This window comes from Pongo pygmaeus, chromosome 15, assembly GCF_028885625.2.
Source record: "Pongo pygmaeus isolate AG05252 chromosome 15, NHGRI_mPonPyg2-v2.0_pri, whole genome shotgun sequence".
NCBI lineage: Eukaryota > Metazoa > Chordata > Mammalia > Primates > Hominidae > Pongo > Pongo pygmaeus.
Window position 1 is genome coordinate 67,817,978 of NC_072388.2, and position 15,509 is coordinate 67,833,486.

A 15,509-nucleotide genomic window follows, 5' to 3' on the forward strand; every position below is an offset into this window, starting at 1 on the left:
GGTGAGGCTGAATGCTCTCAGGGCAGGGGGTGATGGGACAAACAGTGCTCTTAGACACTCCCTGGACACAGAAGACAGCTCGGAGGAAAGAGGACGCAGCAGGAACAGGGAAGCGTATGTACCAAGCATCCTTCCTCCGGTGCTGGCACTGCAGGAGATGAGAGGGCCTTTAGCCTTTATCCTTATTTTAACTTCTTTTTATTGGTAGAAAAATATTAAAGGATTTTTAACTCTTTAAAACAAATATAATTTATTTTGGTTTTGCACATTCTCTCCCAGCTGACACTGGTCTGCACAGTGTCTTCAAGCTGTGCGTTCACACTTGAGTGTGCGTTGACACTGGGGTGGGTGGTCTTTTCTCGTTTATCACCATCTTGGCCATCCCCAGCACCCACTCCCAGGCCCCCAGCACTGAACTTCAGCCTAAGGTTTTCTATTCCCTTGAGGGGAACTGTGTCAGCTCCAGCAACTCGAAGGGACGCTTTCAGGTCCATTGTGGCCTGAAACACCCGGGTTCCTAGCAGGCACTGCCCTGAGCCCACCCGCCCAGCTGGGGGCTGTAAATTCTCACTGTTTACTACCCAGTAGTGGAGGGGGTTGGGATGAGATAAAGGAGGAAGAGGCTGCTGTTGTAAAAAGACACTGCTTTTGAAAGAGGAAAAGCGCTGTTGAAAGCAGCCGGCCCCCTTTCCTGGAAAAGCCAGGCTCAGCCCTGGGAAATAAAACACACCTGTGTTTGCTCAGGTCTCCTGGACAAAGCCCTGGAACGTGACTTTACTAAAACCCCCAATCCTCAGAGGCCCCATAGATTACTGCCTTGAAGGGGGCTCTGAGCACCTCTCAAACTGGAAAGTTTCCCCAACAAGCAGCAGCCACTGCAAAGTTTAGGCAAGAGGACGAAATGGTGGCGGTGACCTGGTGATCAACAACATGCACTTCGGGACGCATCAGAGCTGGGTTCAGTTCTCAGATCCACTATTTACTGGCTGTGTGACCTTCAGATTAACCTTCCTCAACTTCAGTTCCCTTCGCAGTAAAACAGGGATAGTAACAGCACTTCATAAAAGTTAAAAAGATTAACTCAAAAATACCCGTAAAAAACTTGCCATTTAGTAAGTGCTCAGTGAACAGTGGGGAGGAGGAAGAGGACTAGCTCCCCTCAAATGTTCCCGGGACCAGGCTTCAGAGGACTTGCTCTTGCTCCTCTGCACTCCCACCCCACATCCTCTCCCTGCCCCCAGCCACCAAACTCTCCTGTCGTAGGTCCCACCCCACCACACGCTGTACTGTTTCCAGGATGACAACATGCAAGCTCTTTTTTGAACCGGTGCTGGTGTGTTCGTGGGAGAGGGCTGGAACTGTGGTGTGTTCGTGGGAGAGGGCTGGAACTGTGGTGCGTTCGTGGGAGAAGGCTGGAACTGTGGCGTGGGTGCAGAAAACCAGGGATTTTGACAGCGGCCTTGTGCATCTCCGCAGAGAAGGTCTGATGGCTGAACGCACACCATACAACTATATCCTCCCCTCCAGCCTGGGGCAGCCTTGGTCTTGAGGCTCAAGCTCCAGTATGAGGGGGTGGCACCTGCTCCTTAGCAGTGCTCCAGGGGTCCAGCAAGGAGGGAAAGGTCAAAGCCACAGGAAAGGCCCATGCTAGAGACCCACAGCCCCAAGACCTCCAGCCTAGACGCCCAGCGAGGTGGGGAGTGCTACCCCAGCAGGTTTATGGCCCAGCTGCATTCAAACAAAGGGTACAGGGCCATGTTACTGCCTCAGACCAAGTCCTGCCCTATCTGGCGTCCCCTCACCTCAAGAGCCATCTTCAAGTCGCCTCCTTGGGCCATACTCAGGCTCACAGCCTGACAAAGGAGATCTGGGATGGCAGGTCTTCAGTGGATACACTCCGTTCCAGAAATGGCTTCAGGGTTGCCGAGAGGTCCCAGGAAAAGTCCTTGGGACCAAGGACCACACTGGGACGTTCCCACAGAGCAGCGGCAACGGCCTGTTCCCCTCTCAGCAGCCCTATCTGCACTCCACCTGCCCCGGCCCTGCACAGTCTCTGAGGACCCGGGACAGAGGGAGGAGCAGCAAAACAGCCTGGACCCCTGCTCAGCCTCTCGCTGACCTCGAAGCCACTGCCCATGTCTAATCCAGTTTAAAGGTGGTTTGAGGAGGTGAAGAGTGCAACTGTCCAGCCCTGTAGTTCAGGGTTGCAAAGTGGACCTGGCCAGGTGCCAACAGAGGGGCCCCAGCCCAGGCCAGGAACCATGGAGCTGGCCACGGAGACAGAATCACATTGTCCGCCTTCTGTACAGGTCTCACAGACTTGCTCTCACAGATTCCACTAACATCTTTTTGTCATATCTTTCACAATTATCATGTTGATATACTTCCTTTAAAATGTGTTGGAAAGGAATATGGCTTTTGAGAACGTGCCTTCCCTGCTCCCAAGCTCAGACAGACACACTGCAATGTGACTTTAGCCACAACAGGCCTCTTTGAGCCTCAGTTTTCACGTCTGTAAAATGGGGGACAATAGCATCTCCCAGGCATGACTGAGAGGAAGTACCCTTATTCAGTAAATAATATTAGCATAGTAATGTTGGTAATTTATGTGAATAATGACAATATAGTATCAATGTGTCTGAAATATAGTAAGTGTGTACAAAGTGGTAGTTTCTACCGTCATCATCATTGCCTGAATCTTAGATTCTAAAAGGATGTCTGAATAATCACATTCTGCAAGGAGCTGGGGTACAGAAGATTACCCAGAAGCATGAGTTAGGGGATGAGCTTTTACAATCAGGCATCCTTCATACCCTTGGTCATGGCGGGAGGGAGAGATAAATCACAAGACCCTAAAGCAGGAGGGCCACGGGATTCGCTCAGATCACTCTGCAGAAAAGTATCCACGGGAATGCAAGGATTTAGTCACTCTAAAGAAGACTGCAAATCTAGGCCTATCAGCGTCTAGCAGGTGGTAAACCCTGGACAAGTGACTTGACATGGCTCTGCCTTAAGGCACCATCTGTAAAACGGGGGTGGTAATAGCACCTACCCAGGGGATTATTGGAGAAGTCAATGAGACAGTCCACTTAAAACACTGAAAATTATAGCAACTGCAATAATTATCCATTGTTACTATTGCCACCACAATTGGGGGTATAATTATTATAAGTTTATGCTGTTAACACACCTCATAAAAGAATGTTAGAGCTAGAAGAGGTGTTAGGCACCATCCAAGTCAAACCTTGACTTTACAACTAAGGACACACACCAGAGAGGGTGAGCGGCTTTCCCCAGCCCACACGGCTGGGTTATATTCACAACCCAACCTCCCGACTCCTCCAGCCCCTCACACTTTCTGCTCCACCCGAATGACGTGGATTTCAGGTGCAGGCATGGGTGGGTGCTGGAAGGGAACAGCAGAACCAAGGCTGAGATTCTCAATGGCCAAACAGGTAAGCTGAATCTCATAGGGTATCACTGAAAATGGGTCACTGTGAAGTGAAAACACCAACCAGACGAAATCCAGGGGACTGCAGCCAGCATTGGCACAGACAGTTTGAGCTGATGGAACATCAGCAGAGTTGGCAGAAGATGGGCAGCCCCTCTGGGGCAGCCTGGCAGACAGAGGCAGAGCCCAGGGACAGGCAGGTGTTGTCAAGAGGCAAGAGAGATCATTCCACATGGTAAGCAGACCAGACAGCCCTTTGAGGGGAACTTTGGGAACTGGGGCTCTATGACCAGGAGGAGAGATGAGATGGCTGAGGGATTCACTGCAAATATCTAAAGTTCCTTCCGTGAATGAGTGAGTAAACTTGCTGGGTACAGACCAGGCAGAACAGGCCAGTGGTGAGGAATGGTGAGGAATGTGGATTCTACGGCAAGATGGACCTGGATCCAGTGATTGACCTTGTGCATGTGACTTGACTTCTCCAAGCCTCCATCTCCACATCTGTAAAATGGGGATGGTAATAGAACCTACCTCACAGGGTGGGGAAGATCGTTGCAGTAGCACGTGGAAAATGCTAAGCACAATCACCCACACACAAGGCTCCAAAAATGGGAGCTACTATTCTTAGAATGAAGGACAGAAAGTTTCAGTGAAGATTAGAGTTCAACATAATAAAAAACAGACCACAAGCTGGCTGTACAGTGTGCTACCTGCGGCTGAAGGCAGGGCTCGGCAAGCGCGCTGGGGAAGGGATTCAAGCAGCCCCTCCAGCTGAGCTAAGTAAGGTCCTTTATCACTCTGACTCTATGAGAGCCTGAGGCAGCCCTTGAAAGGCAGCCCTTGAAAATGTTGGTTTAGAGGATTTTTTTTTCAGCCTTCCAAGTAGCTGGGACTAAAGGTGTACACTACCATGCCCAGTGTGATGTTTAATATTGATTGTCAACTTGACTGAATTAAAGGATGCAAAGTATTATTCCTGGGTGTATCTGCGAGGGTGTTGCCAAAGGAGATTAACATCTGAATCAGTGGACTGGGAAAGGCAGACCCACCCTCAATCTGAGTGGGCGTCATCTAATCAGCTGCCAGCACAGCCAGAATAAAAGTAGGCAGAAGAATGTGAAAAGACTAGACTGCCTGAGTCTTCTGGTCTCCATCTCTCTCTTTGAGAAAACATCAGACTCCAAGTTCTTCAGCTTTGGGACTTGGACTGGCTTCCTTGCTCCTCAGCTTGCAGACGGCCCACTGTGGGAGCTCGCCTTGTGATCGTGTGAGTCAGTGCTCCTTAACAAACTCCCCTTTATATATACATCTATCCTATTAGTTCTGTCCCTCTAGAGAACCCTGACTAATACACCCGGCTTTTTTTTTTATTTTATTTATTTTTCATAGAGATTGAGTCTCCCTGTGTTACCCAGGCTGGTCTCAAACTTCGGGCCTCAAGTGATCCTCCCACCTCATCCTCCCACCTCATCCTCCCAAAGTACTGGTTACAGACGTGAGCCACTGCACCTGGCCTAGACCTGTTAGAAGAGTTCAGTCAGACCAAGGGTCACACGTGCCAAGGTCTAAGCGAGGTTTCTCAACCTCGGTACTACTGATACTTGGGGTCTGAAAAATTTTTTGGTGGGGGCAGGGAAGCTGCTGTATGCATCATAGGATGTTCAGCAGCACCCCTGGACCACACCCTAGTTGCTGGTAACATCCCCAAACCCCAAGCTATGACAACCAAAATTCACCCCTCAGTTCCTCATCTGGAGGAGACAAACACATATGCCACAGATCGTAATAACAGCAGCAGCTAATACGTATTGACCATTTGCTACACACCAGATCCTCTCCTGAGTGCTTTACCTCCTTTAACTCATTGAATCATCACAATGACACTGTGGGACAAGTATTATTCTCCCCACTTTAGAGATGAGGAAACTAAGGCACAAGGAGGGGTCAAGTGTAGGACAAGTTAGTCCTCACCTCCTTGCATTTTTTTTATTATTATTATTTGCGATGTATCTCGCTCTGTTGCCCTGGCGGGAGTGCAGTGGTGCGATCTCGGCTCACTGCAACAACTGCCTCAGGGGTTCAAACAATTCTCCTGCCTCAGCCTCCTGAGTAGCTGGGATTACAGGCGAGCACCACCATACCTGGCTAATTTTTTTGTATTTTTAATAGAGACGGGGTTTCACCGTGTTGGCCAGGCTGGTCAACCTCAGCCTCCCAAATCCCGCCTCAGCCTCCCAAAGTGCTGGGATTACAGGCATGAGCCACCATGCCCAGCCACCTCCCTGTATTCTTATGCATTGTTCTTGAAACAGTGGCCCTCTTGGGCTATCCTTTGTTTTTCTACCCAGAAGAAAACATGGTTATCCCGAAATACAAGTATACCAGCGTGCATGAGAGCTACTCAATGGCAACTAGAATATGGCCTCTGTATCACAGCAGGAGGTGGCCCGGGGCAGAAGCAGCTCCTCTGTGCCTCATATGGGAACATGGGCCCTTGGCTGTCACAACTCCAATGAAGAAGAGACAGAAATCTGAACTTATGCTGGGTGTGGTGGCTTATGCCTGTAATCCCAGCACTTTGGGAGGCCAAGGTGGAAGGATCACTTGTGTCCAGGAGTCCGAGGCCAGCCTGGGCAACCTCATCTCTACAGAAAAAATCAAACAAAATTTAGCCAAGCATGGTGGTGCACACCTGTAGTCCCAGCTCCTCGGTAGGCTAAGGCAGGAAGATTGCTTGAGCCTGGGAGGTGGTGGCTACAGAGAGCCATGATTGTGTCACTACAGTCCAACCTGGGGTGACAGAGTGAGACCCTGTCTCAAGAAAAAAAAAAAAAAAATCTAGATTTTTATGTAGACTCCCTCAGTTTTGAAATGCTGCCACAATATAAAAATAAGACATCCCACAGGCCCCCCAAAAATGTCAGCAGGCTAAATCTGAATTAAGACCCAATGGGTCTTTGGTTTCACAATGGGAAAACATGAAAGCTTTCTAAGTCTCCTAACAATGTTACACACGTAATAATGTATGACATGCTAAAACAAGCACGCAGCAGACAGCTGTGCCTACCACAGTTAACACTCCTGGCAGGTCTTGGGGACATCAGCCATCTGGGAGTCGGCAAAAGCTGGCAAGACTTCCCGTGAGGGGCAGCAGGCGCGCCTCTCCTGGGGCTGGATCACTGAGGAACCCACGTCAATACCTGTCACAAGGGCCTGCAGTTAGTTAGACATGTCACGCACATGCTGCCATGCTTGTGAATTTTCAAAAGGTGTATTTGTCACTTATTACATGTGCGAAGTACTTTTCTGATCATTCCCACTGTTGGTGGGTTCAATGACAAAGGCACATCACTGTGGGCAGGCAACTGGTACAACTCTGATGGACAGCAACTCACCAAGGTGAACTAAGATGGGCACCAGCCCTTAGCTCAATTCTGGGCCACCATCCTGAATAAAGACTAATAATTCTAAATATAAAGCAAAGGCTGTAAGCATACAAATGTTCTTACCAGTATTCCTTGAGAGAGAAAAATTAGAAAGAGCCAGAAATTATACTAATAAGGTATTAGGTTAAGTATATTAGGCTTCATCATCCACTTAATGAAATATTACATGGCCAAAACAATGGGTTCTGAAACTATGCTACTACGAAAAAAAACTGCTTATATATAATCAACCAAAAAAAGCAGGATTCAAGACTGTATGTACTGCAAGTTTAAAACTATGTGAGCAATCACACAAACACAAAAAAATGGCTAAAAACAAAACACATCAAAATGCTAACAGGGCTTGCACTCTAGTAACTGAACTGATTAGGATTTTTTGATGTTTTACAGTTGTCTGTAAATGCGGTTGGTTGCGGTTTTTTGTTTTGTTTTGTTTTGTTTTTGAGACGGAGTTTTGCTCTTGTTGCCCAGGCTGGAGTGCAATGGCACAATCTCTGCTCACTGCAACCTCCATCTCTCGGGTTCAAGCTATTCTCCTGCCTTAGCCTCCCCCGACTAGTTAGGATTACAGGCATGCGCCACCACACCCGACTAATTTTGTATTTTTTAGTAGAGATGGGGTTTCTCCATATTGGTCAGGCTGGTCTCGAACTCCTGAGCTCAGGTGATCTGCCTGCCTCTGCCTCCCAAAATGCTGGGATTACAGGCGTGAGCTACAGTGCCTGGCAATGTGGTTGGTTTTTATGATGATCTGCTCCCTCTCCCTTCTCCTGTCAGAGAGCTCTCTGTTCTTTTTTTTTTTTTTTTTTTGAGAGGAGTCTGCCCAGGCTGGAGTGCAGTGGTGCAATTTCAGCTCACTGCAACCTCCACCTCTCAGGTTCAAGCAATTCTCCTGCCTCAGCCTCCTGAGTTGCTGGGACTACAGGTGCGTGCCACCACGCCCGGCTAATTTTTGTATTTTTAGTAGAGACGGGGTTTTGTTATGTTGGCCTGGATAGTCTCAAACTCCTGACCTCAAGTGATCTGTCCGCCTTGGCTTCCCAAAGTGCTGGGATTACAGGCATGAGCCACCACACCCAGCTAGAGCGCTCTATTCTGATGTTTAAGCCTCAACACACAATCCAGGCCATCCACTCTGGCTGACCTCCCCAGAGAAGCCTCCATTGACAAAGGTGCTTTTTCCATTTGTTGCACAGTGGAATAAACAAGATAACCCACCTGCAGCCAAACAAGACTAGCTAGGCAGCGGTGGGACAGCCCAGGCTCCAACCTCACGTGCTGGCCACACCTCTTCCAAGCACATCCTCCCACTCTCCTAGAATCAAAAATACCAGCCACCATTCAGGCCAGGGGAGCTAAGTGTTCAGAGGATGGATCAGGAAACCTGGGCCCTGCCCTGGCTCGGCCAGGCGTGTGACCTCAGATAAATCACTTCAATCCCTTCCAGCTCTGTTAGCCCAAACAAGTCCCTCCTACCTTGCAGGCTGGAGCCCAGAAACTTTTCCCATCAGAACACGCCTAATGAGAAGACACAACCAAACAGCACCCGGCAACAATCTTTTGTTCCTGTGTATGGTTGATTCTGATTGGTGGGCTCTCAAAGCCAAAAAATTCCCCAGGGACAATTTCATCTCCATGAACTCAAAACATACTCAGTGTTTCTGTCTCAAGACAGCCAGCTCCTAACCCTCCTCACCAAGCAGACTCCTGATGTTAGTGTCCTGGACAGCATCTAAAAGCTTTATGCTAGAACATTCCTAGCAGGACATAGAAGGACCAGGATCATCGGCTGCCTCCAGGGAGGGAAGTGGGAAGGCAGGGGGTGGGGAACACTTGCTTTTCATAGAATATGCTTTTGTTTGAGTTTTGTACCAAAACCATTTGTATCAAAATGTGCTGTCATTACCTTTTTTTTTTTTTAGTATGCAAATAGAAGAACAGTCTGTCTAGGGGGTGGCGGGAGGAACTGTTACGGGAATTGAAGCTGCTGATTAGGCCTGATCAAGATGACAACCTTCCAAAAGCACCGAGAGTTTGTGGCAGAGCCCATGGGGGAAGAGCCAGTGGGGAGCCTGGCCAGGTGAAGTCCTGGGCAAGAAGCTGGAGGAAAGGGGCTTTGACAAGGCCTATGTTGTCCTTGGCCAGTTTCTGGTGCTGAAGAAAACTGAAGACCTCTTCCAGGAATGGCTGAAGGACACTTGTGGTGCCAACACCAAGCAGTCCCAGGACGGCTTCGGATGCCCTTTAAGAGTGGTACGACGCCTTCTTGTGATGCTCTCTGGGCCAGCCCTCATCCAGAGTTTGCAGCCATGTAGGGACTCCTCCCCTGTCCTCTATTGTACTCACCTCCGACCTACTGCAGGGTCTTCTGGGAGTTTTCTCCCCTAACCATTTCAACTTTTTTGGATTCTCGCTCTTGCATGCCTCCTCCTTCCTTTTTCCCTTGCCAATTCCCTGGTGACAGTTACCAGCTTTCCTGCATGGATTCCTGGCCCCGTCCCTCACCCCCACCCTCACTTTCAGTCTATTTGATACCATTGGGCTCCTTTTTTGGCAGAACAGTCACGGTCCTGTTTTTTAGATCAATAAAGTTAGTGGTTTTCAAAAAAAAAAAAAAAAGTCTGTCTGGGAATATATACATTTAATTGTTATGTCAGACCTCTAGGATAGGATAGAGAGGACTTCCCATTTCTCTGGGATTATTTGGCAAGGGTGGGACAAGGCCCAGGTATCATGGAGGAGGAAAAAGGATGTTTCCAAAATAAAGATAAAAAATGAAAAAATTATCCATCTATTTAAAAGAATGAGTTTGAGAATAAAATAAGATTTAATATAGGGAAAAGGCTCTGAAGAACTTTAAAGTGCCTTATCAGTGTAAAATCTTAAAGAAAGTCATAATTAGGAAGCAGGACATGAGGATACACCAGCAATCACACACATCCCCCCAATAATTAAGACAGCAAACTGCTAACTGGGTAAGATGAAGGGCTGTGCTCTGGCCAAGTGACCCCAGGAAATCACCCAAATGAGCTTCTACACTTCCTGAAAATAGTACACAGCTTCCTATACAAGCCAGCTTCTCATCTGATGGTCGTTCTCCCTGAGTAGAGCACCCAGGACTCTGGTCTAGGCTCATCGAGTCAAAAACAAACTCGCCAGCCTCCCCAGGCAAGCACCCTGCCAGCCCAAGCCAGCCCCCTGCTGTGCGGGCAGGGTGTGTGAACCAGCAGGGTCCTTGGAGAAGGCCAGGTCAATACCTATGCTCAGGGTTGAGTCCCCTGCAGCATCCACTGATGTTGAAGACGTCACTGAGGTGCAGCCAGGGGGCGTACTGGAATCCCTCTGACCCCCATACAAGTATGGCCAGTCTGGCCAGGGCGTGGGCCCTGGGTGGTTTGTCTAAGCAAAGACCTGCCCAGAAGTGATCTCAGATGCCCAGTGTTCTGGCACGGTAAATAGGAGTATCTGGCTAACTTATCAGGGGCTGACTGCCAGCCCTTCAAAGCCAGCCGTCAGCTGGTTCATGCGCTGATGAAAAGCAGAGTCTTCGGGAACATCTCCACCCAGATCTGCCTACTTCCCACCCACCTGGGAGTGGCTGCTGAAAAAGATGACAACCACCCAGGCCTCTGCTGAGACCCAGCACGGCTCTGACAGCCTGTCCCCAGGACACGTGAGTGCTGGGGTCCTGGAGATTCAGAGTGCGGGGGACTGGGGGTGCACCTTGGACTTTGGAACAAGACAGACCTAGGCTCCAGTGCCAGCCCACACCTCACATTAGATCTCCTGTCTGCTTGGACAGGAGATTTAATCCTAGCCTCAGGATCCCTATCTGTAAAATGGGGATAACAAGGCCTACAATGGCACAGAATGAAAGAGGACCAAATTAGACCCTATGTCCTGAAAGACTTAGCCTGGTGCTGTGTCCGCAACAGACACTTAAACAATGTTAACCCAGCAGGTCCTCACCACTCACTGGCTGTGTGGCTTTAGTTAAACTGTCTAGGCATCAATTGCCTCACCTTACAAATGGGGATAAAGAACATCACCACTTTGTGAAGATTATGACAATGGAAGCAAAACAGCCAGCAAGATACCCCGGACACATCAGGAGCCCAGTCAATGTCAGCGGTCAGCATGCTCTCACTTCCCATCCACTGTCTATTTAATCAAAGTTAATCATTCACAGAGCAAGAAAGAAGTCCTGTTGTTTTTTTTCCCCATTGATGAGAGAACTCTGAGACGGGCCTCTGGCCAACAGGAGGAGACGGGGAGGGGGGAGTGGAGCCTGCATTTCCTGGTTTACACCCATCTACAGCCCATTTCAAAAGACATAGCACCAGACACCCAGAGGGTCACCAGGGCCAAGTAGCAGGGGACCCGCAGCTTTTTCTGGGAGGCTGTTTGACCTAACAAAGGCACCCTGCTTGAGAGGGCTCCTGGGCCACCATGAGACTCCGATGTGGCCTTCCTGCCATCCAAGGCCCCCCAGAAGGCAGACTGCCCAGCTCCTTCTTGCCTGGTACAGGTGGAACCTATGGGCTCCCAGGAGAAATCAGAGCCACTTTAAAACAGGTGGACACACGATCCTAGTGAAGAAACAGGTCTGTCCTCTTAGCTCCTCGCCAATGAGAGTCAACTGCCTCAGCCAATCTGTCACCATCCACAGCCTCACCCCTCCCAGGGATCCAAGAGCCCACCCCAACTGCCAGCCACCAACTAGCTCTGTCCAGTACTTGCGACTGGGCCTCCCGGAGCCTTGGTTTTCACATCAATAAAGACTTCTGTAGGCCAGAATGATGATGGTGAAAATAGTAATAATAAAATAAAGATAAAATGAGCCTGCAGCCCATAAGGTAGTCACGAGGGACGGCTATGTGAGCTAGTGCAAAGGGCTCAGTCTGCTACCAGACGCAGACCAAGCACTCACTAGATGTTAAAACACAAAAGCACCTATGAAGACAGAAAGCGGCTTGATTAGTGGTTTCTTAGGGCTGGGAATGGAGGAGTTGGGGGAGGTGATAGCTAAGGGGTACAGAATATCTTTCTAAGGTGATAAAAATGTTCAAAACTGATGGCAAACATAGCTGCCCATTTATGTGACTATCCTAAAAACCATGAAGTTGTATAAATGGGTGAATTGTATGGGTATGTGAATTACATCTCAATAAAGCTGTTATTTCTCTTTTAAACTAAAATGTTCCAGGACCCCGCTAAGCCTTTTATATCAAGATGTGGTTTTGTTTTTAACCCATTTGGCCCATTGGAAAGAAACCAGGCTCAAAGACAGGCCCTGGACCAGAGCCCTCTCAAGGGACTGATGTAATTGAGCTAGTTCAGCTACTGAACAGTGGCTGGTAAGCCTGCTGAGATGAGGATTACTAAATGGGAGGAGCTGGTCTTCAAAGCAGAGTGGCACCCGCTCCGGGAAGCCAGTGTGAGAACAGCCTCCTCCCCAGTCCTCCGGGGTTACAGTTTGGTCCTGCTGTAACCCCTCCCCCATGTCTGGAGTCTGATTCTGGCCCTTGCAGGTCTGAGAGCACACAGGCCTCAGCAGGCTGTAGCTCCCAGCAGTGGCCAGCACATTCCTTCCCCAAAGAAGGAAAAGCCACCAAAAGTGAGGTCATATGGTTTTTCTGGCACAGATGCTGAGAGCTCTGGGTCACTCAATTCCATAGAGAACTCCCCCAGCTGACAGGGATTTGGCCCAGCCTGCTACTCATACAATATGGGAACCCGGAGTCTGGCAGACTCTGGCCCCTAACTTGACCCCTCCATGTAGTTGAGGTATGACCCTCAGTCTTCCAGCTTGAAACCTCCATGGTCTTATCTGTGGAATGGGATGATGAAATCCACCCCTCCTGGGGTTGGGCTAAGAATTAAACAGCACAAAACCAGACTTACGGTGGGGGCTCAAAAGTTAAATAAGGCTGGCTCTGGTATCTCACACCAGCAATCCCAGCACTGTGGGAGGCTGAGACAGGAGGACTGCCTGAGGCCAGGAGATCAAGGCCAGCCTGGGTAACATAGCAAGACCCTGTCTCTACTAAAAAAAAAAAAAAAAAAAAAATAGCTTCTGTCCTCTCCCCAGGGTCATTTTTCCTGAATGTGCCTTGTTGACCAGAAACAAGGAACCTGCCTAGATTCCAAACCCCTGTGTGGAAGCTCCTCTCCAAAGGTCAAACCACTTATCATTACAAATTTGCAAGAAAGAAAGAGATCCTGCTTGGACAAGGAAGTTTTCCAAGTCTCCTTTCTGTGCCCCTAAAATAATCTCCCAGCAGGAGCTTCTGTCCTGGTCTGTCCCACAGTCCACCCTTGGGTCACCCGGACCCCTCAAAGCACCTCCTTGGGCACAGTGACTGGGAACTCTGACCCCCGTGGTTGTTACAGTCACCAGGCTGTCAGCTGGAGCATCAGCTCTGTCAACTGCTTTTGGGGACTTGGGAGGGGTTCCTGGAGGCCCCAGAGGATGGATTACTGCACCTCTTTAAAAGGGGCATGAAGCCCCTGAAGAGCAGCCAGGGTCCAAAGTCTGGGCTCACAGTGACTGGCCCAATGACAGAAGGGGAGAATCCGGGCAGAAAAAATAGAAAAAAGAACAGCAGAATAATTCAGTGCAATGGTCTCAAACTTGAACATGTAAACTTGAACATTGACTAGAATCACCTGGAGGGCTTGTTAAAATACAGATTGCTGGGCCCCACCACCAGTTTCTGATTCCAAAGTTCTGGTCAGGCAGAGAAACTGCATTTCTAACAAGTATCCAGGTGATGCTGATGCTGCCGGTCCAGAGACCACACTCTGAGGACCAAGGCTTAGTGGCTAAGAACGGATTTGGGCACAGAAGAGCTGGGTTCAATATGGGTCTGCCACTTACTAACCTTGGAACCTAAGCAAGTTCTTGACCTTTCTGAGCCTCAGTTTCCTCATCTGTAAAACAGGGATAATACCTTTCTCAACTGAGTTGGTAAGGAGTTTCAATGAGATTATCTATGCAAAAAGCCCAGGACACCCTAAGTAGTTAATAGTGTCTAGAGTTCATTACTAAAGTACAAGAAAGACAAGAGAAAGGGTGCTCATGGAAAGGCATGAGACAAAAAGAACGACTCCAGGACCCATGGAATTGCCCTTGTCTACTAAACGGTCCCAGGTAGCATCAAGGGATCATGGGGGACACCTTGGCACTCAGTGTGTTCCTTCATCTGGGCCAGCAGGATCCAGCAGGCACTGCACCCCAACCTCTCTGACTCAGTCAAAACGTGATCAATAGGACCTCAGCACTGATCCAGCCCAAACTCCAAGCCAATGCCACAGTGCCACCCACCTCCTCCCTAAGGGACAACCACCCAGCAGCAGCCACATGACTTTGCAAAGGAATTCTCAAAGCTCCAGGGAACCCAAGCCTGCAGGATGCCAGAGATACCAGGGGATGAGGCAACAAGTTCAGCAACTGTGGAAGCATCACAAGCCACCACAAGTCACAGCAGTGATTTGCACCCCGGGGGTGGGACTGGAGCAGACACTGCCAGGGAGCAGAACTTCCTGCAGGAACCTACGCAACAGGCAAAAAACTCTGTCTCCACAAAAAATTTAAAAATGTTAGCCAGGCATGATGGTGCGCCCCTATAGTTCCAGCTACCCAGGAGGCTGAGGTGGGAGGATCACCCCAGCCCAGGGAGGTCGAGGCTGCAGTGAGCAGTAATCACACCACTGCATTCCAACCTGGGAGACAGTGAGACCCCAACTCAAAAAAAAAGAACTTACTGCAGGGACTGAGGCATTAATGGGCTGTATCTATCAACTGCCACTCCTTACAGAGGAGAGGTTTTCTGCAGAGCATCACCATGATTCAACACCACCCAGGAGGAAGTTTCTGGTTCCAAGAGAGCCGATTGGAGGAGGGGAGCAGTCTTGACACTTGGAGAGTTCCTCTTCGGCTGCAGCTCAAAACTAAAATGCATCTCTTTACACCTAATAGACTGGCAAACAATTAGAAAGGTGATTACGCCAAATGTTGGTGGGGTTGAGGGATCCGGAAGCCCTCATGCCCGACTGGTGGAGAGTAGACTGTACAGCCATTTTAGGGAGTAGCTCAGCACCGTATCAGGAAATTCCGGGCAACCCAGCAACTCCCTGCTCAATGCAATCCTCACACAGCTGCACTGGGATGTATGGGAGAATGTTCATCGTTGCCTCATTTGTGTCAGCAGGAGAGCAGCTGGGGACAATCTGCATATCCATCACAGGAGATTGTAGGATAAAATGTGACGGACACACAGTGGCCTTGCATGGCCCCGAGATGACACTGGGCCATGATGGAGGAGCTTAACGACCTCAATTCTCTTCACCTGAGGTTCCGCAACACAAAGTTTCTTCTCCCAAAACACAAACACACAGATCAGCACATTAAAAAGCAGCACAGAAACCCTCACCCAGGCCCAGGACAATGTGACCCAGTGCCATCACTGCCCTCCTGGCCTGTCCACTAGGCCGGCGGTGGTCTGGGGTGTCAACAGCCCAGCAGGCTGAGCAGCTCGCCAACACCTTGGTATGGCCAGCCCGGCTTGAGGGACAGGGCAGCAAGGTATCAGCAAGCAGGGAGCAGCAAG

General features: G+C 49.4%; 1 protein-coding gene and 1 pseudogene across 3 annotated transcripts in view; one reads left to right on the forward strand and one right to left on the reverse strand.

Moving 5' to 3' along the window:
• Positions 1-15,509, reverse strand: part of ACTN1 (actinin alpha 1) — a 105,144-nt gene that overhangs the window by 53,156 nt on the left and 36,479 nt on the right. The window lies entirely within an intron of this gene.
• Positions 8,904-9,169, forward strand: LOC129012149 (barrier-to-autointegration factor-like; annotated as a pseudogene).